Here is a 24,471-nt window from a genome sequence, read left to right as displayed (position 1 = left end):
TTTAAATAAAAACAAAACGGAAAAAGAAAATAGAAAATACCTTGATGAAAAACATGATCTTTCTCTGGATTGATATCTCTAGTTCATGTATACACATCTTGAATTTTCTGAGTTTAATGGGTATTGAATTAAAATTAACAATTATAATTCAAAAAACAATAAATTAAACTTAAATTACAATAAAATAAAAAGATGAAGGAAATACCCAAGTTTGGGTGAAAAACATGAATTTAGTCTGATCTATCACGTTTAATTATTGGTTAATCAAATTGAATTTTCTGGGTTTGATAGGAATTGAATAGAGGGAGAGAGAAGAGAAAGAGGCAGAGGCATGGGAGAGAAGAGGGAAGAACAATGATGAATTAGTGTAGAGATATGAGGGGATGAGAATGGAAAACGTGGACAGAAGAAAAACCAAAGAGTGAAAAAGATGAAGAGTTGGACTGAGAGGAGTGAAAAGCCCGAAAAGCTACGTCGAACACACAACTACCCGTTAACATTACAACCAAACCCGCCTAATTGAAGTTCAACTATTCATCCCAAGGGTACTATTCATTAGTGAATAGTAGTAGGTCTTCCCCACTTTTAGTTAAGGGGGGATGAGTAGTTATTGTGAAGTTATAAGAAAGTTAATGTTTGGATTTTAATAAATGTTGTATTTAACCTTTTTTATAAGGGTAATTTTTTATGTATTTTCACTTTGTAGGAAAAAATTCCACCCCAAAATGTTTTTGGTTGTATTTGAATTTGGTGGGAAATGTCCCTCCAAAAATTTCAACTACTATAATGTGGAAAATGCCACAAATTTTTAAGATGTATGTCCCATAAAAATATTGTTTAGTGAATATGATTAAGATTTGTTTAACCCAACAACGTGCATCCTCTTGTGTTTTATTCAACTTTTTTATCATCTCTCTCCTCACTAGTCACTTGGTTATCAAATTCTTATTTCAGATAGGCTGTTTTCCCGTCTGAAATAGGACGAGTAAAATATTGCCATTTTTTAAGAAAATGTAATCATTTAATTTAATCCACAAAATGTTATGACTAGAGGCATTACTTTTAACCCTGAAAATGATGTGAAAAATAATGGTAACATGTTATCAGAAAATAACAACATTTTATTGTAAAATGATGACATATTGACCGTCTTATTTCAGACGAGAAACAGTCGTCTGAAAAAAAAACGCACTGGCATGCATAATGTAAGTGTAAACATACACAAATTCTCATTTGTGACGGATGCTATCCGTCAAAAGTGAGAGACGGAGTGAATAGATACCGTATTAGCTAATATGGGTCGGATAGCAAAATGATAGTGGGTATTGTGTATAATATATAATATTGGGGTGGGGGACACAATTGCATAAAAAACACCACTAAATCATGCTTTACGTCAAACATACATCAACAACCAAACATTAGGTAAGCAAAACTTCTCAAATAGTCTCTTCCTCCGTCCTTCTCTCCTAATTTTTTAATTTTTTTTTATGAACTTCTCTCTTCTAGACATTTTAATTTTACTTTTTTAAAACCAAACAACTTCCTCTCTTTAAAACTTCTTCATTAAAAATCTCATTTAAAATTGCACAAATACATCTACCAAAAAAAATTCGGAAGCAGCTACTTTGACGGTTTTAGAGGAGCAAATTGATGATGTCGAGAATGAGGATGGTGAATTGCTTGATGGTAATTAATTATTGTGTTGGTTTTTTTTATTTATGTAAAAAGTTTCAATCTGTATGTCATTTGTTACTCAAAGTTGATAATTTTATTAAGTTTTTTTTTATGTTCAAAAGTTTGAATCTTTAGTGTTTTGATGTGTAGATCTGGGGTTGTTTTTTTATTTATGTAAAAAGATTCAATCTTTATGTCATGTTTTACTCGAAGTATTGGGTTTTTGTTTGATTTATGTCCAAAAGTTTGAATCTTTTGTGTTTTGATGTGTAGATCTGGGGTTGTTATGGCTAAAAAATGAGGATTCTATCCAAATCAATTTAGAGAGGAATTTGTTTTACTATTAGTATGATGGATTATTTCGACAATGGTATGCTATTCGTTCCTTCCCAATGTTCAATTTTAATTCACTTTCAACATTTGTTTATTACGTAACATCATATGTTTAAGAATCCGTCTTTTGTTTTAGGAAAACCATGTACTCATGTGTGGTTTACAAAAAGGGTAAACTTTCTGTTTTTATGATGAATTTGTGACTAAAATGTTTGTTTTACATACTGTTTTGGGTAAATAAAATGTGTTACGAAAATAGGCAATCTTCGTCTTTGATCGAAAAACCGAGAACCACATGTATAAGAGACGTTTTGTATTGAGAACCGGTTTAACAAGAAAAGCAAGAAATAGACATCTCCGCAAGACGGTATGCCTGTAATCTGTAATATATTTGTCTTGAACTTGGAACATGTAGTATCTAAAGGGCCGATAATGTGACCATATCAGTTGAGTAATTTGCCTATGAAGGGCTGATAATGTGACCATAGCTAATTCAAAATTGATGTTACGTTGAGTTTAATACAAACTAACATTTATGTGTAATCACTGTGACATATGTATTAGTGTTGAATATGTGACCATTGTAACTTGGAAATGTACCAATGTGTCTTATTTTTTTAAGATCATAAAAAGGTTTTTTTTGTTAACATAAATAACTAAACATGATCACATGTGTCTTAAAGCTGAATATGTAACCATTGTAACTAAGAAATGTACCAATGTTTGTTTTATTGGGAAAATTATAAAAATGTTGTTTTGGTAAACATAAATGACTAAATATGATCACATATGTCTTAATGGTGAAAATGTGACCACCTTAGAACACCTATCTCTTAGTGATGAAAATATACCATCTTAACATTATTGTTAACATGTCAACATAATAGACTAAACATGGTGACATATCTATGATTGTTGTCACTGTGACCACCTTATCAGAGATATGTACCTATGTCTTAGTGTTGTGACCTGAACTTAACATGACAACATCTATGCGTTACACATGTTAACATTTATGTGTAAACAATGTGACATATGTATTAGTGTTGAATATGTAACCATTTTAACGTTGCATGGGATGGCTCAAAGTTGGTACAAGGGGCTTCCCGACGGCTCGGTGTACTACTACGCCGACCTAAGGGACGCCTTTTTAGCCCAGTACTCTTGCAACAAGAGAAGGGCCGTGGAGACATCGGACCTCCTAACTATCAAACAGGAGGGAGGCGAGTCTCTAAGAAGCTACATGAAGAGGTTCGACGGAAAGGTCCAACAGATTCGAGAGATTAATCCCGAACTGGCGGCCTTCGCGCTGATGAAGGGCCTCCCAAGGGGAGATTTAAAAAATGAACTCATCAAGTGCGGAGGCCTGGGCTTGGATGCCGCCAGGAAAATGGCCGACCAGGCCATCAAAGTAGAAGACTATCACAAGACGTGGTTAGGCCCCAACGAGCCCGAGCACTCAGAAAATAAAAGCCGCCGGGAGGACAACCTGGACGAGAGACGCCGTGACAACAATAGGCCACGGTCTGACAAATATGCCAGGAGACAGGACTCGACGGGCGCCGGGGGGAGTTCGGGAGCGTACTACAAAAAACGGTACAACGATCACACCCCCCTAGTCGTGTCGGCCGCCGAGGTATTCGCTCTGAGCAAGAACGAAGGCCAGAAGTGGGAAAGGCCCCTAGGCCGAGGAGTGACGGTGACACGAGCCGATCTTTGTGAGTACCACGGCCACACCGGACACTTAACCAACGACTGCCGACATCTGAAGGACGCCATTGAAGAGCTGATCCGGAAGGGGAGCCTCGGCAAATATGTTGCCAAAGGCCAGAAACCGAATGCCGACGGGTCAAACAGCAAATCCGTCTTCGAACGGATAGGAGTAATCCATGCTATCATCGAGGGCAACGGGAATGGTGGGTCCGCTCATGGGCACAAACGGCACCTGAATGAACCGTGCCAGACCATCAACTTTGTGCCCAACACAGCCACTCTCGCTTCCAACATCCCCGATATGACCATTGGGAAGAAAGACTACGAGGGAGTCGTCGCTCTTCACAGCGACCCACTTACGGTCCACCTAGACATAGCCAACCACTTGGTGAAGAGGTGCCTGATTGACACAGGCGCCTACACTAACATTATGTACAGAGAATGCTTTCTCAGCCTCGGTCTGAGAATCAAAGATTTGAGCCCCTGCACCAACCCGCTGTACAGCTTTTCTGGGGTCGGCCTGGTACCCCTAGGGTCGGTCGACCGCTAGGTGAGGTTCGGCGAGGGAACTGCAGCCAGAATGTTGTGTCCGAATTTATAGTCATCGACGGCGCATCTGCCCACAACGTGCTCATAGGCCGGGTCACTTTGAGTGAGACCGACGCCGTAATTTCCATCCGGGCCTTGACATTGATATACGTCTCGGACCGGGGGGAAGCGCATAAGCTCGCCTCAAAGAACGAGAAGGAACCCGGCGTATGGGAGATACACACCAACGGCCCTTCCACGACGGGTAGCTCGAAAGCCGGATCGTTATTTTTAGCCCAAACGGAGACGTGTTTGAGCACGCCTTACAACTTACCTCTCGTAACCTCAAACAACGAATCCAAGTTCGAGGCGGTGATAACCGAGTCAAGCTAGCCGAACCGCCGGGCGGAACACGTCGTAGTAAAAACAGTTCGCTCCTAGCGACCAACCGATCAAAGGAGAGTACAAGGCTCGGGACTATAGGGGCGACAAGGTATCCGGAGAAGGTGAGAGCCGGCGCTTCAAAATTAAAATCCTTCCGGATACGAAGATACTCCCGTGCCCGAGAACGACCGAACCATCAGCATGGTCGAAGGAGCAGAGACCGAGGAGGTGGAGATTGATCCAGGCCGCACCATAACCATCGGTGTCAACCTGGAACCAAAGTTCAGAGCCGAACTCCTGGACCTGCTAAGGAAAAATAAAGACGTCTTCGCCTACTCAGCGGCCGAGATGCCAGGTGTGAGCCGAGAGGTAATTATTCACAAGCTGAACGTACTCCCCACCGCTCGCCCTGTCAAGCAAAGGATGAGGAACTCCTCAGTCGAGAAAGATGAGGCCATCAAAGCCGAGGTAGATAAACTGCTTACGGCGGGCTTTATTATGCCTTGCACTTACCCTGAGTGGTTAGCCAATGTTGTGATGGTAAAGAAATCATCGAGGGCATGGAGAATGTGTGTAGACTTTACCCAACTTAATAAAGCATGCCCCAAAGATTGTTACCCTCTGCCTCGGATAGATAGCTTAATCGACGCCACGGCGAGCTACACCATCTTGAGCCTGCTGGACGCCTTCTCGGGATATCACCAGGTTTTCATGGCTGAGGAAGACATGCCTAAATGCGCATTCATCACCGCTAACGGCACATACATGTACAAAATGATGCCGTTCGGTTTGAAAAACGCCGGCGCAACGTATACAAGGCTGGTGGACAAAGTGTTCCAAAATCAAAAAGGGCGAAACATTGAGGCCTACGTCGACGATGCTATTGTGAAAAGCAAGTCCGACAATGAGCACTGGCCGATTTACACGAAACATTTTGTTCACTAAGGAAATACAAGATGAAGCTCAACCCAATGAAATGCAACTTCGGGTCCGGCAGGGAAAATTCCTCGGAGTACTTGTCAGTGCGAGAGGCATCGATGCAAATCCAGACAAAATCCAAGCAATCCTAGACCTGCCGGAGCCAAGGAATCGAAAAGAGGTTATGATGCTGACCGGAAGAATGGCGGCTCTCGCCCGTTTCATCTCTCGGTCAGCCGACAAGAGCACCCCATTCTTCAAAGTGTTGAAAGGGAATAAAGACTTCAGCTGGGGGGAGGAACAGAGCACGGCTTTCAAACAACTCGAAAGCTCATCTTCGACTCTCCCAACTCTGTCGGGCCGATCTTTGGGGAGACGCTATACCTATACATAGCGATTACCTCGGCCACGGTCGGTGCGGTGATCATCGGGAAGAAGACAAACAAAGAACACCCAATCTACTTTGTCAGCCATACGTTGTTGCCCGCCGAGAGAAATTACCCACTAATCGAAAGCGGCCTTCGCCGTCGTCGTTGCCACGAGGAAGTTAAAACCCTACTTCGACGCGCACCCCGTGACGGTCCTAACCGATCAGCCGTTAGAGAAAGCTTTGGAAAAATTCGAACAATCCGGCAGGCTCATCAAGTGGGCGGTGGAACTCTCCGGCCGGCATTCAAGTACAAACCAAGACCTTCGATAAAGGGGCAAGCACTTGCAGATTTCCTGGCCGAATGCACGTATCAAGAAGAGCCAAACCCAGGCGTATGGGAGGTCTACACCGACGGCTCCTCCACGACGAACAGCTCAGGAGATGGCATCCTCATCATCAGCCCAAACGGGGACGAGTTCGAGTACGCCTTGAAATTCACCTTCTCGGCCTCGAACAACGAATCCGAATACGAGGCGGTGATAACCGGGTCGAGATAGCTAGGGTCCGGAGCAGAGCACATTGTGTTGAAGACAGACTCACTGTTGGTTACTAACCAAATCAGAGGGGAGTTTGAGGCTCGGGACGACGGAATGGTAAGGTACCTAGAAAGGGTAAAGGCCGACATAGCGAAATTGAAGTCTTTCCAAATCCAATGCGTTCCCGGATCCGAGAACAACCGGCCGACGCTCTCTCCAAACTTGCCACTCAAGCATCAAGAACGTCGGCCAACCGTCTTTGAAGATATCCGGAATGCGAAGAGCATCACCGAGACCGACGGCATGGTGGGCAACGTAGAGGCCGAGACAACGTGGATGACTCCGATAATGAAATACAAACTTACGGGTGAATTACGGAGGGCCGCAATCCCTCGGCCAAAATGAAACGGATCGCGCCGGTACTTAGTGTTCGAAGGAGAACGTACGGAAGGTCCGTAATAAGACCACTTTTGAAGTGTGTCGGTCCACCGACGCAGAGCGATCATCGACAGAGATTCACGAAGGCATCTGTGGACACCACATGGGGGCAAGAACGCTAGCCCACAAAGCTCTACGAGCCGGCTACTTCGGCCCACCATGCTTCAAGATTCCGAACAAAGACCAAGAAATGCACGAACCGTCGATGCATGCCCCGTGTAATACACGCTCCCTCCGGGGACCTACGGCGGTGCTTAGCCCTCTTCCCTTCGCACGGTGGGGGATGGACATGCTAGGGCCATTCCCAACACCTCTCCGGAGGAAGGAAGTTCTTGATCGTCGCGTTGATTACTTCACCAAATGGGTTGAAGTCGTAGCGATGCGGGAAGTTATAGTATTTGACCACAAAGACACGGTTCATTCGGGTAATCTGGGAAAATGTTATAACTCGTTTCGGATTACCCCAAGTTATAGTATTTGACCACGGCCGAGAGTTCGGAGTGACCGATAATGAATTGGTTAGAAGAGCTTGGTATCAAGTTTGCATACTCCTCCGTCTGCCACCCACAGAGCAACGGACAGGCGGAGGCGGCCAACAAAACGATCCTTAACGGTTTGAAGAAGACAAATAAGACCTTAAGGGAAGGTGGGCCGATGAACTACCCGGCGTCCTATGGTCCCTTCGAACCACGGAGAAAGAAGCAACGGGGTACACCCCTTTCCACCTAGTCTACGGTTCCGGGCGATCCCCGCCAATTGAAGCGACGGTGCCAACATTCGAACGGCTACCTTTAACCCGATTTGAAAACGAGGAAGGCCTGAGAGCTTCCTTAGACCTAGTCGAAGAAAGCCGAGATACGAAGATGCCTCAACTTGGCGATATCAAAGCCGATGAAAAGAGCCTACAAAATCGAAGAGTCCACAAAAGGGACCTAAGAGTGGGAGACCTAGTCCTAAGAAAGTCGGCTGCCACTAACAAGGGAAACATTCACGGTAAGCTGACGGCCAACTGGGAAGGTCCCTACAAAGTGGTCGAAGAGATGAGGCCGGGTACATACCGGCTGACGGACATGGAGGGCGTGCCTTTGATGAGCCATTGGAACACCGACAACTTAAGAAAGTACTTTGTATAGCGGCGGAGGTGTCCAAGCCCATTGTGGACACCCCAATGCGTAATCATAACAAATGAAGAATCACCCAAATTTTCCATCAAAGTGCTTGTCCCCTCCATAAGTTGCTATCGGTCAGCCACTCGAAGAAGAAACGTATACTCAGTGCAGTTGAGACGTAAGCCCGGCGGTCAATATGCCTACGATTCTAATGCTATCGAGCCATAACCCCGATTACCTCGGCCCTAGCCGAGAGCGACGGGGACACAATGATCGATACGCGCTATCGAGCCGTAACCCGATTACCTCGGCCAAAGCCGAGAGCGACGGGGACACAACGACCGATATGCTAGAAGAAACGTATACTCGGTGCGGTTGAGACGCCAGCCCGCGGTCAATATGCCTACGATTCTGAATGCTATCGAGCCATAACCCCGATTACCTCGGCCCTAGCCGAGAGCGACGGGGACACAATGACCGATACGCGCTATCGAGCCATAACCCCGATTACCTCGGCCTTAGCCGAGAGCGACGGGGACACAATGACCGGTATGCTAGAAGAAATGCTAAAGACGTTAACACGTTGAGATGTGCATTCTAACCGCCTCGCCATGCCGACGGTAAAACGAAGACACTCAATTAAATAACGCAAAGAGACAAGTGAAGGATGATGATCAAAGTCCCGGCCAAGCCAAGGACCAAAAAGATAAAACTTTATCGAAAATAATTGCAAGGAGAGTACAGACGACGGTCCCCCCATAAGGACAAATTTAACTCTACCTACCAAAGCTTTACAAAAAGCAAGGAAACAAAAAAACAAAAGGTTACTGAGACTTGGGATTTGAAGCGCCAAAAGATGGCAAGGAGAGAAGGCTCAATAATTGGCCCCCGAACAGCTAAAGCTATCCGAGATGCCAGGTGAGTCCGGTGACGACCGCCCGTCTCCCTATGCCTGTTCTTTGTCCTCCATCGCCAGCGGCGCGCTCTCGGTGGGCGCTCGGAGGAGGGCTCGACATTCTCAAGTGCCTTTAGCGCGTCACCCTCCTTCACCTTGGCATCATAGACCACCTTGGCCTCGGCAATCTGAGCCGCCTTCGCCGCCTCCGCCTTCTCGTCCAAAAGCTGCTCAAATTTATCCCACGGGAAAGAGCCCTCGGGGACAAGCTTCCTTATTGCCTCCCTGGTCGCCTCCTCGGCCTGGTCCCGGAATTGAGCGCACATTTTAGGGAGAAGCTCATCTTGAAGCATTGCAATGTCTTTCTCCTTTTGGGCGACGGCGGCTGCGCGTCCCGAGCGCCTCCGCTTTGGTTGTCGAACAGATCCTTCCACTGATCCCTCTTGGCAACCACGGCGTCATAAGCACCCTTGTACCTATCCCGCTCCTCCATCATCTTGGCAGTCGCGCCATCAGCTTCCTCAACTTTGGCCCTCTCGGCCCCCAGCAGCGTCTCAACCTCCTCCACGCGCTTCTTGGCGAAAAAAGAGATCCGATTTAAACTTCGCGGCTTCCCCCTTTGCGGCGGAGAGGTCAAGTTTAAGCTTCGCCATCGGCGCGCGGCTTGGGCCATGGTTTTCTCCTGCTCCGCGATATAGGAGCCGGCTTGTTGGGTCCACTTCGCCAGCCTCTTATACATTTTCACACCCTCCGCCACAAGCTCGGAGGCGAGAGATCTTCTCGAGCGGAGGAGTCAACAATGACATTTCCGTCACCCGCCTTCTCGATAGCCCTCTCGGTCGCTTCCCGATTGCCGTTCAATAAGAACGACGGACGCCGAGGGAGGATCTGCAAAAAATTTGCACAAAGCATCCATGTCACCTTGAATTGACACATCGAAAGCCGGTCATCCGGGATATCCAAATAACCAGCTAAATCCGAACCATAAGTTAGATCCGTACCGTTTGGACCCTCTTCGCTCGAGGGCCGCTTTCTCCCCGCCAACGGTGGAGGTAGATGGCGGATCTTTCCTCTTCTCCCGACAACGGGGAAGCAAGCGGTGGCTCCTTAGCAACGGTCACCGACCTCCCGAAGAATATCAACGACCTCCACAGTTTCCTTCGAACCACCAAGGTCGAAGAGGAGCCGGCACGACGCCGTCGCCGACACTGTCGCACTTTCTTCGTTCTCTTTGGCACGCCTCCGAGAACCCTTGCCGGGCCGCCACCGGATCTACCCCTTTAACGCTTATCCATGAGCTCGTTGGGGGACGGTCTACGATCGCACGGTTCGGCCCGTGGGATGCTTTCTCAACGACCTTCCCGTCCTTATCAAGGCCTAACCGCTTCAAGGTACTCTCGGACAGATCCTGCCAAACCGGTCCGCAAAAAGAAAACCAAACAAGAATTACACGACAGGAATAGAACATAGCTCTAAAAAACAGGAGCATAACAGGCAAAAATGGGCCTCACACCGACCCCACTCACCCCGGGCCGAGGGCCGGTATGAGGCCGACGTGACAGAGCGACTCATCTTGAAGAATAATCGAGTCGGGGCAGCCATCCCTTCTCAAAGATCGAACAGTGACGCCCGCTCCTCATCCTCGCAAGAGGAACCTTCGAAGCGTCCATTTTCACCTTACCCCGGGAGGTACACTCCTCATACTCTTCCCGGTTCTCACACCGCAAGTAAACAGGGCTCGGAAAGACCGGGGCAATGGGTAATCCTCCGCACTTGGACATAAACCCACCGCCGTTGCGCCTCTTTACAGAAGTAAGCTTGTTCACGGAGACATAGCCTCGCTCCGTCATGTACGCCGTACCACCCCACTTTACCGGCAATTGACGGTCGAAGACTATGAAGTCGGCGGAATAAGTTGACTGTCGGGATTTCCCCCTAAAGAGACAAAGCCACACAAAGCCAACTATCGTCCTCATGGCCAGCGGATGTAGTTGGGCCACCGCGACGTTCATAGCTCTGATAATGGCCACGACGTATTTATTCAGAGGAAACCGCAGCCCGTACTCCAGATGCCTGATGTACACGCCGGTGTGACCCGGTGGAGGGCAACAGACCGCCTGACCCTCTTTAGGAATGACGATCTTATACCCCTCACCGAACGAGAAATGGCCTCCGAAAAATGTCTCGCCGGAACAACTGGCGAACTTATGGAACCAACCACGTTCAAGACCAGTCGTGCGGGGCTCGCCATGATCCGGGACAGACGACCTCCCCACCATCGGAAGGGGTCCCCTCATCGTCATCAGCATCCTCACCCTCATCCTCCCGTCCCTCCAGAATTGGTGGATCGACTACGGGAGAAGGAGACCTAGGGCCCCCAAACCTTATCGGAATGGCGTCTAATATCTCCTCCCCATCAATACGCAACGGGGAATCCTCCGGCGCAGAAGTACTAGTCCCGGCGCCAGTAGCAGACATAATAGCAACAATTATTTAACAAAATAAAAAGTGAAGAAGTTTGTTTGTTTACCTTGAAGAAAAACACTCGCTTAAATCACAACTCGAATGTTAGAAGACAGAAGCCCTTGAAAGTTTAGAGAAGGAAAATTTTGGAGAATGAAATTGGTGGGCAATTTCACGGGGCAACTGCCCTATTTATAGGGAAAAGCCCATGAAGCAGGACCAATCAGAGAACAGCCCATGAAGCGTCAACCAATCAGCGTGCAGACACGTGTCGGACATGCAACCACGGGATGTCAATCATTGCAACAGTTGTGTCAATCAATGCAACAGTGACCAAATGTCTTCAACACGCCTATTCAAATCTCTCCGCCTATTCACCTTCCTCAACAAATTCCCAAGCATCTGCTCTCCGCCGGCCACATGATCGACCAAGCCAGACACCGCCGGCCGGGGGCAATCAAAAAGAACCGGCAATCTCAACCCCGGTCTCGGCCAGCGTCCCTTTCTTATCCACATCGGATGCCCAATACACATCCATGTGGAGGGGGGATATGGTACGGCCTAAGAAAGACCAGGCAGAGGCAAAAGAAGCCGCCGAAGAAGAAGCCGATGCAGAAAATTTTCTACAAACTACTTGCGCAGAATATACGCTCAGACGTACATCGAAGCCCATACCACGGCATAGACTACGCTGGGGGCAAATTGATGGGGCATATTCTGCACCGCTGACCAAGTCAACATATCGAGCAAGGTCAAAGATATCCACAGCAAGTCAACGACTTAGACGACCTAGCCGATGCGGCCCATCGGCCTGCCAACCTGGGTCCCGGCATGACAACCTGCCAGCCGAAACACATACCCGCGTACTCATATCCAAGACCCCTCGGCGGTGAGTCACCAGGGCCCGCCGGCCAGCCATAGGTCCCTCGGCCGAGGGGTTGATCAGTCTTTCCACCTGCTAGCCACTTGGCCACTTGGCCACTACGTGACAAAAGGTGAAGTCTATAAATACTCCTCAACCTTCATTGAGGAAAGGATCCAATCCAGAAATACACAACTTAACCTAAATACACTATTCATCTGGTATAATCTTCCCTATCTCTCTACAATATATTCCTAACCAATTAGCATACAACTTATACATCTAAGTTTACTGACTTGGGCGTCAGAGTGGGTACGCTTGGCTCAAAGCCAAGCCCTCAGTTCGTTCATTGTTGCAGGAGAGGCCGAGTGGAACGATTAAGGCCAAGGGAGAATCCAACTCAAGACATTATTCAACAAGCCACGGGTGGTAACTATACTTGCTCTGGAATTACACCCGGAACAGAATGTACTATCCTTTTTTTTTTGAAAATTATATAAATGTTTTTTTTTTGTAACATAAACAAGTAAACATGATCACATATGTTTTAATGTTGAAAATGTGACCACCTTAGATCACATATGTCTTAGTATTGGAAATGTAACAACTTTCACATTATTCTTAACATATTAACATAACAGACTAAACATGGTGCCATATATGTGATTGTTGACAATGTCACCATCTTATCAGAGATATGTATCTATGTCTTAGTATTGTGACCTGAACTTAACATGATAACATCTATGCTTACACATGGTAACATTTATGTGTAAACATTATAACATGTGTTAGTGTTGAATAGGTAACCACTTTAGCTAGAAATGTACCAATGTTTTTATTTTTTGAAGATTATAAAAATGTTTGTTTTGATAACATAAATGAGTTAACATGATCACATATGTCTTAATGTTGAAAATGTGACCACCTGATATCACATACTATGTCTTAGTGTTGAAAATGTGACCACCTTAACATTTGTCTTAACATGTTAACATAATTGACTAAATATGGTGACATATCTGTGATTGTTGGCAATGTGATCACCTTATCAGAGATATGTACCTGTGTCTTAGTGTTGTGACCTGACGAACTTAACATGATAACATATATGCTTTACATATGATAACATTTATCTGTAGATATCGTATCATATGTGTTAGTGTTGAATAGGTAACCATTTTAGCTGAGAAATATACCAATGTTTTTATTTTTATTTTGAGTAAATTGATAAACAGTACCAATATAAAAACCCTTTTTTATAAACAATACCAACATAATCAATAATTCGTAAACAGTACCAAAATAATAACTTTTATCTACAAATAGTACCAAGTCGCCTTTTTACTCCATTTTTTTCCTACTTTATATGTGCTTTCATCTAACAGAGGGAGTTTGGAAGTGGATGAGTCAAGATTTGTACTTAAATGATGGTTTCTTGGACTTTATATAGTAGGTTAAGATGAGATTTTTAGGCGACTTGGTACTATTCATAGATGAAACTTAATATTTTGGTACTGATTACAAATTATTGATTATGTTGGTACTGTTTATAAAAATGGGTGCTTATATTGGTACTGTTTATCAATTTACTCTTTTATTTTTGAAGATTATAAAAATATTTGTTTTGATAACATAAATGTATAAACATGATCACATATTTCTTAATGTTGAAAATGCGACCATCATAGATCACATATATATGTCTTAGTGTTGAAAACATGACCACCTTAACATTATTCTTAACATGTCAATATAATAGACTAAACATGGTAACATATCTGTGATTGTTGAGAATGTGATCACCTATCAACTCATATTGGGCAAGCTAAACGTCAAGCAGACGCCATGTGACACCCTTAAATCTAGCCTTAATTAATTACGTAAATTCTACGGAAAAACTGGTAGGATATGTTTGTAATTGGTTCAACTAGCCAAAAACCTGTAATTTCAAAAAAATTTCTAAACCAATCACAACATTTCCAACGTTCCCAGAAGCGGGTGCCAAAACCTGCAATGCTAATGAACTACTTTACATACATAGCTAATGATAAGAAAAAGTAAAGATACAAACCCAAAATAGAAAAGGGAGACATATGTCCCTTCAAATAATATACAAAACCAAAAGATAAAAGGTTTACTATAAGAATAGCCAAAAACTAGGTCCAAGGTTCCTTGCTCACTAGCTCGTCTGTGACCCCAACAAAGCATCAACAACCTGTAAATCGCATTTTATACAAACACGAAAGCCACAATTCAGTGGGGAGTAACTTCGAGTCCTCCCAGCCACGAATCGTCAAAATTAATGTAACATGTAATGTAACATGTAAACAATATGATAAACAATGTAATTATCATGTAATCTAACCTATGACCCCTAAACTGACCAAACTAAACTATCATGTGAATCATATAACAAATAGTAATCCAAACTCTATCAACCATAGCCGGCTTGCATCTCACCTTCTATGATTCATAGAATCATCAAACAAGAAAGGGCAATATATCAAAGACAGGCATAAGTTCTTAGTCCCGTCAATAGTCACTTTGTAACTCGAGTCTATACCACGCGGTAGGGAAGGTAATCGAACCGGTATCTTGGCTCAGCGGTTAATATTAATAAAACATGGCCAAGAGACAACACAATCCCTAGCCTAAAATCTGCGCAGACCTAGACATGCGGATACACACCACCGCACCCAAGACCCACAACTTTTTTTAAAACAAAGTGAAGTGAGTACCCTAAGGAGTCCACCAAAGGGTTGGCTAGTACTTAAGCTGACCACTTACTATCAAAATAAGTAACTGAGGTCATGCCCCAACTTGGATATAAATCCACTAGTCAGGAACACAAAGGCTATCAAGCAGTGAACATATACTCGTCAAAGACTATAAAGACCTATCTATGATGAAGGCCGAAATACTCACCTAGGACCTAGTCCCAGCTAGTCCCAGCTTGAATACTTTAGCCCACACCACCCAAGACTCACCACACAAGTCAAGTAAGACACCCACTTAACCATAAGAGGACAAAAAGTCCAACTTACCAACCTAAATGCTAACATTCTATCATGTGAAAGGCTATATAAATGTCTATTCAGCAAACAACCCAACAATATCCTCAATAAGTATTCAATACTAATTTCTAATTCTAGCAATTTTAACAATATTAAAGGCTTTAGGGAAAACTAGGGCCATTTCTACAATACAAGATACTATTAAATTCAATAAGCTATACATGTGAACTAAAGCTTGATAAATGGCCTAAAACAAGAAAAAGGCTGATTATCTAAATCATTCAACCGAATTTTTACCCGCAACCCCAACCTGCGCGTGCGGGTTAAATTGCGGTGACCAATCACTCAATTAATCGACATCGCATCGACCAAAGGGACTAAGGCTCGATTTTTCAGGACAATCATCAAAACATGGCAATTATTGCTATAAAATTTACCTTGAGCCTAATCATTACAATTTCAACTTATAAACTATCCTAACATGTGATAATTATCAATATAAGCTTAATTTTACCAATATAAGAATAATTTCTACTACTAGTATGGTTCAATTTAAAAGTGTACCCATATGTGACTTATACAACTCTAACATTAATTAACCCGAAATGACCAATATTGTACGAAAAACCGCGAAACAAGCACGGACCAACCCGGGCCAACCCCAAGGCCGGCCGTGGGTTGCCATGGGCCTGCCGGCTGCTGGCCGTCACCCCTACACCACCATTTTTCCATTTTTTTGTTTAGTAAAAGACCGTCTGAACACTAATTAATCGTTCCCAATTCAACTTTGTTAATTTAAACTAACAAAAGGCATAAATTAAGCATACATGCAACAAATTTTAACATGTGAAAACTACTACTCAAACAAAAATCACCAAACATACAAAAATCAAAAACATGTGACGATCTTTCGTCGAGTAACTCGAAATATGTTACCTTAAGCTAGAAAATGAGCAATTAGCACCTCAAAACCCAAACCCTAACAACAACAAGCCGCTATCCTCTACAATATACGAGTCCCCGAACTCGTCTTCCAATTCTTCACCTAAATAAACAATAAAAACACAATAATTAAGTATAAACACCGAATTTCCGAAATTTCATCTTAAAACAACTTCAAGAAAATTAAAATTAAAACATACTAGGTTGTAGATCTCGTCGAGGGGATTCCGGAAAGGTAAATTTCGTGAAAATCCGATAAGAAACGAAGAAATTATGGCCAAAATAGCTTGAATTTTTGTTGAAATGGTGTTTGGAGTATTAGAAGGTTGAAGAAGGTGATGGAAACTAAGGAAATCAGAAAAAAAAAGAAAAGAAAGGGGGAGGGGAGCCGGGTAAGGGAGAAAGGAAAGGAGGGAGTCGGGTTTGAGTCGGGATTTTTCGAGTCGGTTTTAACTTGTTTCGATAATAATTAAAACCGTAAGTCAAATGCAAATTCCGACAAGACCAAAGTTTTTAAACACGAGATTACAAGAAAATTGAGTATTCATACGACCCATTTCCAAATTCGTTTACCCAACGTTCAAAATAATTGTCATTTTCCCCCCGATATGCCCTTATTTCGAAATAAAAAGTTGTACACGGTTTAAACTATTTTTAAACATCTCGAAACTATCAAAATAAATACTTTTCTTCAAAATATAATAAAATTATATTTCTTTGAATTATTTTTACTTTAAATACTTAAATATCAACTTTTATTTGATTAATAAATTATTTTCAAATATATTAACGATTCAATTACGGGCGTTACAATCACCCCTCCTTTTAAAAAGTTTCGCCCTCGAAACTTAGAAGGAGAAATTATAGTTATAAGAAAATATAGGTATCTTTTCAATGAAACGGTGATACTCTTGTTGATCAGACAAGAGCATCCATATTCATATCAAGATATAAAAATATTTCTACACCAATAAATGAGAAAACCCATTATTGGGACGTCTCCAACAACGAGATTTAACACTCATTAATGTTAAAACCATTAAAAATCATAAAAGCATTTTCAAAATTTTAGTTCAAAGTTCTATAATAAGAATAATAATCAAAGGAGCTGTATGAATTTCATGAGGTAAGAATTGAAGTCGAACCTAAATGGGTGTCAAAGACGGAGTTTCATAGGTTACCAACATTAAACTTATGAGAGGAGTGTGATGAAGTAAGGAAAAGAGGTATGAGCAGTAACGCTCATGATCAAGGAAGAAGGAAAATCAGACAACAAGGAAATGCCAAACACTTTTATCACAAACTACAACAACACCCAAAACGGTTCCAAAAACTTCCTAACAACAAAACTCATAATCACATCACTCCCAAGGGTTTCCTCAATTGCTTATGTTACCTCATCCTAATCTATTCCCTGAAACAAGGTATTCCACTATAAGCGTGATCTCATCGTTCCAAATCCTCAAACATTCAGAAACAACTTCCACAAGCCTAAGGTCATAGCTTCCAACAAAGCTATATTCATATCCAACTAGTGTCAACTATGGTTTCCTCAAAAAGTAAACCTTCATTCAAGAATCCCAATACCAAGCTATAAACTCCAAGAGAAAGTTCCTCAAATATTCCACAAGATTCTCATTTCAAAACAAGGTAGTAACATACCAACCCCAAACTCTGAAAAATCAATAGGATCTCAAGTTTTCTATCCTTTTGCTTACTAAGGATTGCCGAAAGCGGATCTACACTCAGCTACAACATCATCCCATCATCTCAAGTAATCAATGTGACCTCAAGGTCTATAAATCTATAGGGTTAACAAATTCTTCTCAACACTAAGTCTCTCACAACTCAAGAACTCTCAAGAGTCAACTAGAATGCCAAATCACATCACCAAACCATTATGGTCATCCACATCTCAAGGAATATTCTTTCAAATTTGACATCCTAAAACTTACTTACCATCAAATTCCCAAGGAACAAGGTCTTAATTGTAACAACACTTTATCTCCTCAAAATTCCTAAAACTATAAGTGAAACTGTGTTCTTTAACCTAACAATTGGTGTCAACCAAACCATTACCCTTTCTAGTTACCAAAACAAGTGCTAAGATTTCCCAACAATGTAGCTTACTCTCACTCTCATAACATACTTCAAGTAGTAATCAATATCACCCACTAAAACCAACAAATAATCCCACATTTAACATTTCCCACACGATAACATATACATTATCAAACCCTCATATCCAAAGTGATTATGGAAGCCCAACCCAAACTCGGCTACTTAACCAAACCTATATCCTCAAATCACATCTCACAAACTCTGTAAACATGGTCAACAGGGTAACAACTATACTAAGGAGGTAAGGAGTGATAACGGAATAGAGAAACAGTAAAACATTTCTGAAGGGTGCATGAATCTGACAAGTTAGGAAACTAAGGAGTCAGACCGTAAAGATAACGGTTGACAAAAATAAGAGGTATTCGAGTTAAGAAGATATCTCGGGCAAGAAGAAGATACGTAAAATTTGGCATAAAGACAAGGTTCAACGATCGTTAAAGAGAAGGAAAGGAGAATAGAAGCGGCACAATGAAAGGGTTCCCGCTTACCAAACACTCATCAAAGCTTATGATCGATATGATAAGGTTACATCACTAAGGTGCTCAACAAAGCCCCAAAAGTCTATCAAATTATAAGACTAACAAGGACTCTACAATGGTAGGTATTCCTCAACTCAATTGGTTCTAAGAGCCAAAATCAATTCACCACACAAATTCATTTGTTACCACCCATGTTCCAAAGTATCTTCTTTACAATTCTCGTCCTTGAACTTCACTTACTATGTCATCCCCAAGTATATCATCTTACCACTTAATACTTCTAGTCTCCGATACCATAAATTGGAATCACATCCTTGAACTCACGAACTACATCGAACAACATTCCACCATAATTCCCAAATCCAGATATGATTACTAAGGTCAACCACGTGTTCTCAAATTTCGAAAGGTCAACAAGGGCTACTCTATACTAGATTTGGTCAACTTAAAAGGTTTAACAAACTAACTAATTCCAAAGTACAATACCAATCCATTAAGCAACATCAATGTCCTATTGTATTCCTTTCAAGGTCTACAAGGATTAGGGCTAACTATCATACCTTTAATTCTCCACAAGAAACATCGAGACTCTCAAATGAAGTAGCTTAGGTTCATTCCATCTTATGTGCTAAGGTAGTACCCATGCTCAATCATCTAGAACAAACAAGCTCTCAATAGACATAAATCCAAAGGTGTTCCTCAACTCACTAGGCTCTCATATCATGCACAACTAACAAGTCTAACCAAAGGATCCCAAGTTATATTCTCCTATACCACTCAAACCTTAACCAATCAATTTCTCAACTCGTTCACGCCCTCCAATGATACATTCTCTCAAAACCGGGTTCTCTTGAACAAGGGAACTATCCTGCGGAATAAAAGGAAGGTGTCCACATGGACTTTATTATAAGAAGAAAACGAACCTAAGAAGAATCGGGAGAAAGAATTGAAAGGTAGTTACCAAGGCGAGAGAAGAGGAATTTGAAAGACGAATAAACAACGAGATTTGAAAGACTAAGGTAAGATTGCATTATCTTCATCTATTGGAGAGCCATCTTACAAAAGAGAAAATCAATTAGTACCTAACAATTAGCAATCACAAACAGACTACCACATAAAATCCTAAATCTACCCATCCTACCCATCTCTCAAGTTTATTATTTAAAGGTCAAGAGATTTTAAGTGGGGTGCACAAACGTGCGTCGGGAGCAACAAGCTCTGATACCAACTGTGACACCCTTAAATCTAGCCTTAATTAATTACGTAAATTCTACGGAAAAACTGGTAGGATATGTTTGTAATTGGTTCAACTAGCCAAAAACCTGTAATTTCAAAAAATTTTCTAAACCAATCACAACATTTCCAACGTTCCCAGAAGCGGGTGCCAAAACCTGCAATGCTAAGGAACTACTTTACATACATAGCTAATGATAAGAAAAAGTAAAGATACAAACCCAAAATAGAAAAGGGAGACATATGTCCCTTCAAATAATATACAAAACCAAAAGATAAAAGGTTTACTATAAGAATAGCCAAAAACTAGGTCCAAGGTTCCTTGCTCACTAGCTCGTCTGTGACCCCAACAAAGCATCAACAACCTGTCAATCGCATTTTATACAAACACGAAAGCCACAATTCAGTGGGGAGTAACTTCGAGTCCTCCCAGCCACGAATCGTCAAAATTAATGTAACATGTAATGTAACATGTAAACAATATGATAAACAATGTAATTATCATGTAATCTAACCTATGACCCCTAAACTGACCAAACTAAACTATCATGTGAATCATATAACAAATAGTAATCCAAACTCTATCAACCATAGCCGGCTTGCATCTCACCTTCTATGATTCATAGAATCATCAAACAAGAAAGGGCAATATATCAAAGACAGGCATAAGTTCTTAGTCCCGTCAATAGTCACTTTGTAACTCGAGTCTATACCACGAGGTAGGGAAGGTAATCGAACCGGTATCTTGGCTCAGCGGTTAATATTAATAAAACATGGCCAAGAGACAACACAATCCCTAGCCTAAAATCTACGCAGACCTAGACATGCGGATACACACCACCGCACCCAAGACCCACAACTTTTTTTAAAACAAAGTGAAGTGAGTACCCTAAGGAGTCAACCAAAGGGTTGGCTAGTACTTAAGCTGACCACTTACTATCAAAATAAGTAACGAGGTCATGCCCCAACTTGGATATAAATCCACTAGTCGAACACAAAGGCTATCAAGCGGTGAACATATACTACGTCAAAGACTATAAAGACCTATCTATGATGAAGGCCGAAATACTCACCTAGGACCTAGTCCCGCTAGTCCCACTTGAATACTTTAGCCCACACCACACAAGACTCACCACACAAATCAAGTAAGACACCCACTTAACCATAAGAGGACAAAAAGTCCAACTTACCAACCTAAATGCTAACATTCTATCATGTGAAAGGCTATATAAATGTCTATTCAGCAAACAACCCAACAATATCCTCAATAAGTATTCAATACTAATTTCTAATTCTAGCAATTTTAACAATATTAAAGGCTTTAGGGAAAACTAGGGCCATTTCTACAATACAAGATACTATTAAATTCAATAAGCTATACATGTGAACTAAAGCTTGATAAATGGCCTAAAACAAGAAAAAGGCCGATTATCTAAATCATTCAACCGAATTTTTACCCGCAACCCCAACCTGCCGCGACAGTGCGGGTTAAATTGCGGTGACCAATCACTCAATTAACTGACATCGCATCAGTCAAAGGGACTAAGGCTCAGTTTTCGGCACAATCATCAAAACATGGCAATTATTGCTATAAAATTTACCTTGAGCCTAATCATTACAATTTCAACTTATAAACTATCCTAACATGTGATAATTATCAATATAAGCTTAATTTTACCAATATAAGAATAATTTCTACTACTAGTATGGTTCAATTTAAAAGTGTACCCATATGTGACTTATACAACTCTAACATTAATTAACCCGAAATGACCAATATTGTACGAAAAACCGCGAAACAAGCACGGACCAACCGGGCCAACCCCAAGGCCGGCCGTGGGCGCCATGGGCTGCCATGGGCGCACGGCTGCTTTGGCCGTCACCCCTACACCACCATTTTTCCATTTTTTTGTTTAGTAAAAGACCGTCTGAACACTAATTAATCGTTCCCAATTCAACTTTGTTAATTTAAACTAACAAAAGGCATAAATTAAGCATACATGCAACAAATTTTAACATGTGAAAACTACTACTCAAACAAAAATCACCAAACATACAAAAATCAAAAACATGTGACGATCTTTCGTCGAGTAACTCGAAATATGTTACCTTAAGCTAGAAAATGAGCAATTAGCACCTCAAAACCCAAACCCTAACAACAACAAGCCGCTATCCTCTACAATATACGAGTCCCCGAACTCGTCTTCCAATTCTTCACCTAAATAAACAATAAAAACACAATAATTAAGTATAAACACCGAATTTCCGAAATTTTATCTTAAAACAACTTCAAGAAAATTAAAATTAAAACATACTAGGTTGTAGATCTCGTCGAGGGGATTCCGGAAAGGTAAATTTCGTGAAAATCCGATAAGAAACGAAGAAATTATGGCCAAAATAGCTTGAATTTTTGTTGAAATGGTGTTTGGAGTATTAGAAGGTTGAAGAAGGTGATGGAAACTAAGGAAATCAGAAAAAAAAGAAAAGAAAGGGGGAGGGGAGCCGGGTAAGGGAGAAAGGAAAGGAGGGAGTCGGGTTTGAGTCGGGATTTTTCGAGTCGGTTTTAACTTGTTTCGATAATAATTAAAACCGTAAGTCAAATGCAAATTCCGACAAGACCAAAATTTTTAAACACGAGATTACAAGAAAATTGAGTATTCATACGACCCATTTCCAAATTCGTTTACCCAACGTTCAAAAGAATTGTCATTTTCCCCCCGATACGCCCTTATTTCGAAATAAAAAGTTGTACACGGTTTAAACTATTTTAAACATCTCGAAACTATCAAAATAAATACTTTTCTTCAAAATATAATAAAATTATATTTCTTTGAATTATTTTTACTTTAAATACTTAAATATCAACTTTTATTTGATTAATAAATTATTTTCGAAATATATTAACGGTCCGAAATTACGGGGCGTTACACGCCACTTATCAACTCAGGTACATCCATGCTAGAGATAGGCCAACAGGAGGTCCCATTTGTAATAGTTCTTAAGATGTTGCTCGTCCTCCCAAGACTCCGAAGAAGAAATGAAGAAGGGGCATGACCCGTTGATGTAAGCGTCGGTTTGTAATAATGATGATCTTTTGGGAATTAGTACATGGTGGTTTGTTTAACGATGTATTCTTTTTGGGACACACTTTTTAGTCTCTCATGATGTTAGGGATGTAAGACAATCTTTGTTTTGTAAACACCTTATGATGAAATGAGACAATCTACGAATGTTGTGACATATGTTCCTATTATGGTTACATTACTAGCGTAAAGTGGTTTCATTTACCACCAAAGTGGTCATATTTTGAATCATCTCCTAAATTTAGTTCCATTATGGTTACATTACTAGCGGTAGAGTGGTTACATTTTCCAACCAAAGTGCTCACATTTTGAATATGTTAACATAAGTCACCACGTTATAAAGCGTTTATATTATCATGTTAAACTCAGTTCAGAACTCTCAAACATAGGAACATATCTCGATACGATGGTCACATTTTCAACAAACACATTTAGGTCACCATGTTTAAACAATTATGTTAACTTGTTAAGATGGCAGCTGTTGTTGGCACCAAAAAGAAAAGTAAGAAACAGACATCTATGCAAGACGGTATGCCTGTAATCTGTAGTATATTTACATGCCGTAGTTAAGATGATAGCTGCCGTAGTTACATTTTCATACTAAGATGGCAATATTCTCCTTTTCACATTCTAAGAGACTATAGATGCCTAATAATATGGCTATATTTACATTATAACATATTCTCTTTTACACAATTTCCAAATAAACAGAAGTGGTCACATACGCGACAATAATTATAACATTTGTAAACTTTTAAGGTGAGTTAAAATTGTTCAAAAGAAAATGCGCATATTTTATAATAAGACGGTTACAAATCAATCATTGTCTTACATCACTAACATCTTGAGGGACTAAAAAAATGCGTTGCAAAATAACATATTATCCATCAATCACTAAGTACTAAGTCTTTCTTATTACAAACCGATGTTTACTGTATCTTTCACATCCATCTTATGCGCGGTGGTCAATTTTTCTATGAGATGGTATAGGGAAGATGGTGGCCCATGTCCCTCGACCTCCTTCATTTACCTACAAACAAAACAAATTAATCAGCTCTTAATATAAAACAGCTAAGATGATAACATTTTCGAATAACATAGTAACATTATGTAACACCCCCATTTATTCAGGAGCCTTTAGCTAGACATTCCCAAATAAATAGGACTGTGACCATCTCGGTTTCCCGAGGTAGTGAATAACAAAGTCCAACTCACCAAAGTACTTTAATAATTTAAACTGAAATAACGGTTTTATTACAACATGACTAAACCCAACTTAAATAATAATCAATACAAACTCGCAGCGGAAATAATGTGATTAGACTATTAATTAAATTGTGATGAACTAATCAAGTCAGCTAGACGCCTAG

General features: G+C 41.5%; 3 long non-coding RNA genes across 3 annotated transcripts; 1 reads left to right on the top strand and 2 right to left on the bottom strand.

Annotated features, from left to right (window-relative positions):
- The first annotated feature begins 1,395 nt into the window (after positions 1-1,395).
- Positions 1,396-23,301, top strand: LOC141615017 (uncharacterized). Its single transcript, XR_012529549.1, has 3 exons — positions 1,396-1,689; positions 1,951-2,047; positions 22,966-23,301. It is a non-coding gene; the product is annotated as an uncharacterized LOC141615017 (long non-coding RNA).
- On the bottom strand, positions 14,157-16,523 carry LOC141615016 (uncharacterized). Its single transcript, XR_012529548.1, has 3 exons — positions 16,386-16,523; positions 16,180-16,288; positions 14,157-14,444 (listed from the first exon to the last, which is right to left on the bottom strand). It is a non-coding gene; the product is annotated as an uncharacterized LOC141615016 (long non-coding RNA).
- LOC141615015 (uncharacterized) lies at positions 20,091-22,471 on the bottom strand. The gene is made up of 3 exons (XR_012529547.1): positions 22,334-22,471; positions 22,128-22,236; positions 20,091-20,383 (listed from the first exon to the last, which is right to left on the bottom strand). It is a non-coding gene; the product is annotated as an uncharacterized LOC141615015 (long non-coding RNA).
- Positions 23,302-24,471: the final 1,170 nt, after the last annotated feature.

The sequence above is a fragment of the Silene latifolia genome, chromosome 11 (assembly GCF_048544455.1).
Source record: "Silene latifolia isolate original U9 population chromosome 11, ASM4854445v1, whole genome shotgun sequence".
Classification (NCBI taxonomy): Eukaryota; Viridiplantae; Streptophyta; class Magnoliopsida; order Caryophyllales; family Caryophyllaceae; genus Silene; species Silene latifolia.
Note: the sequence above shows the minus strand (reverse complement) of the source record. Positions and strands in the feature narration are given on the sequence as shown.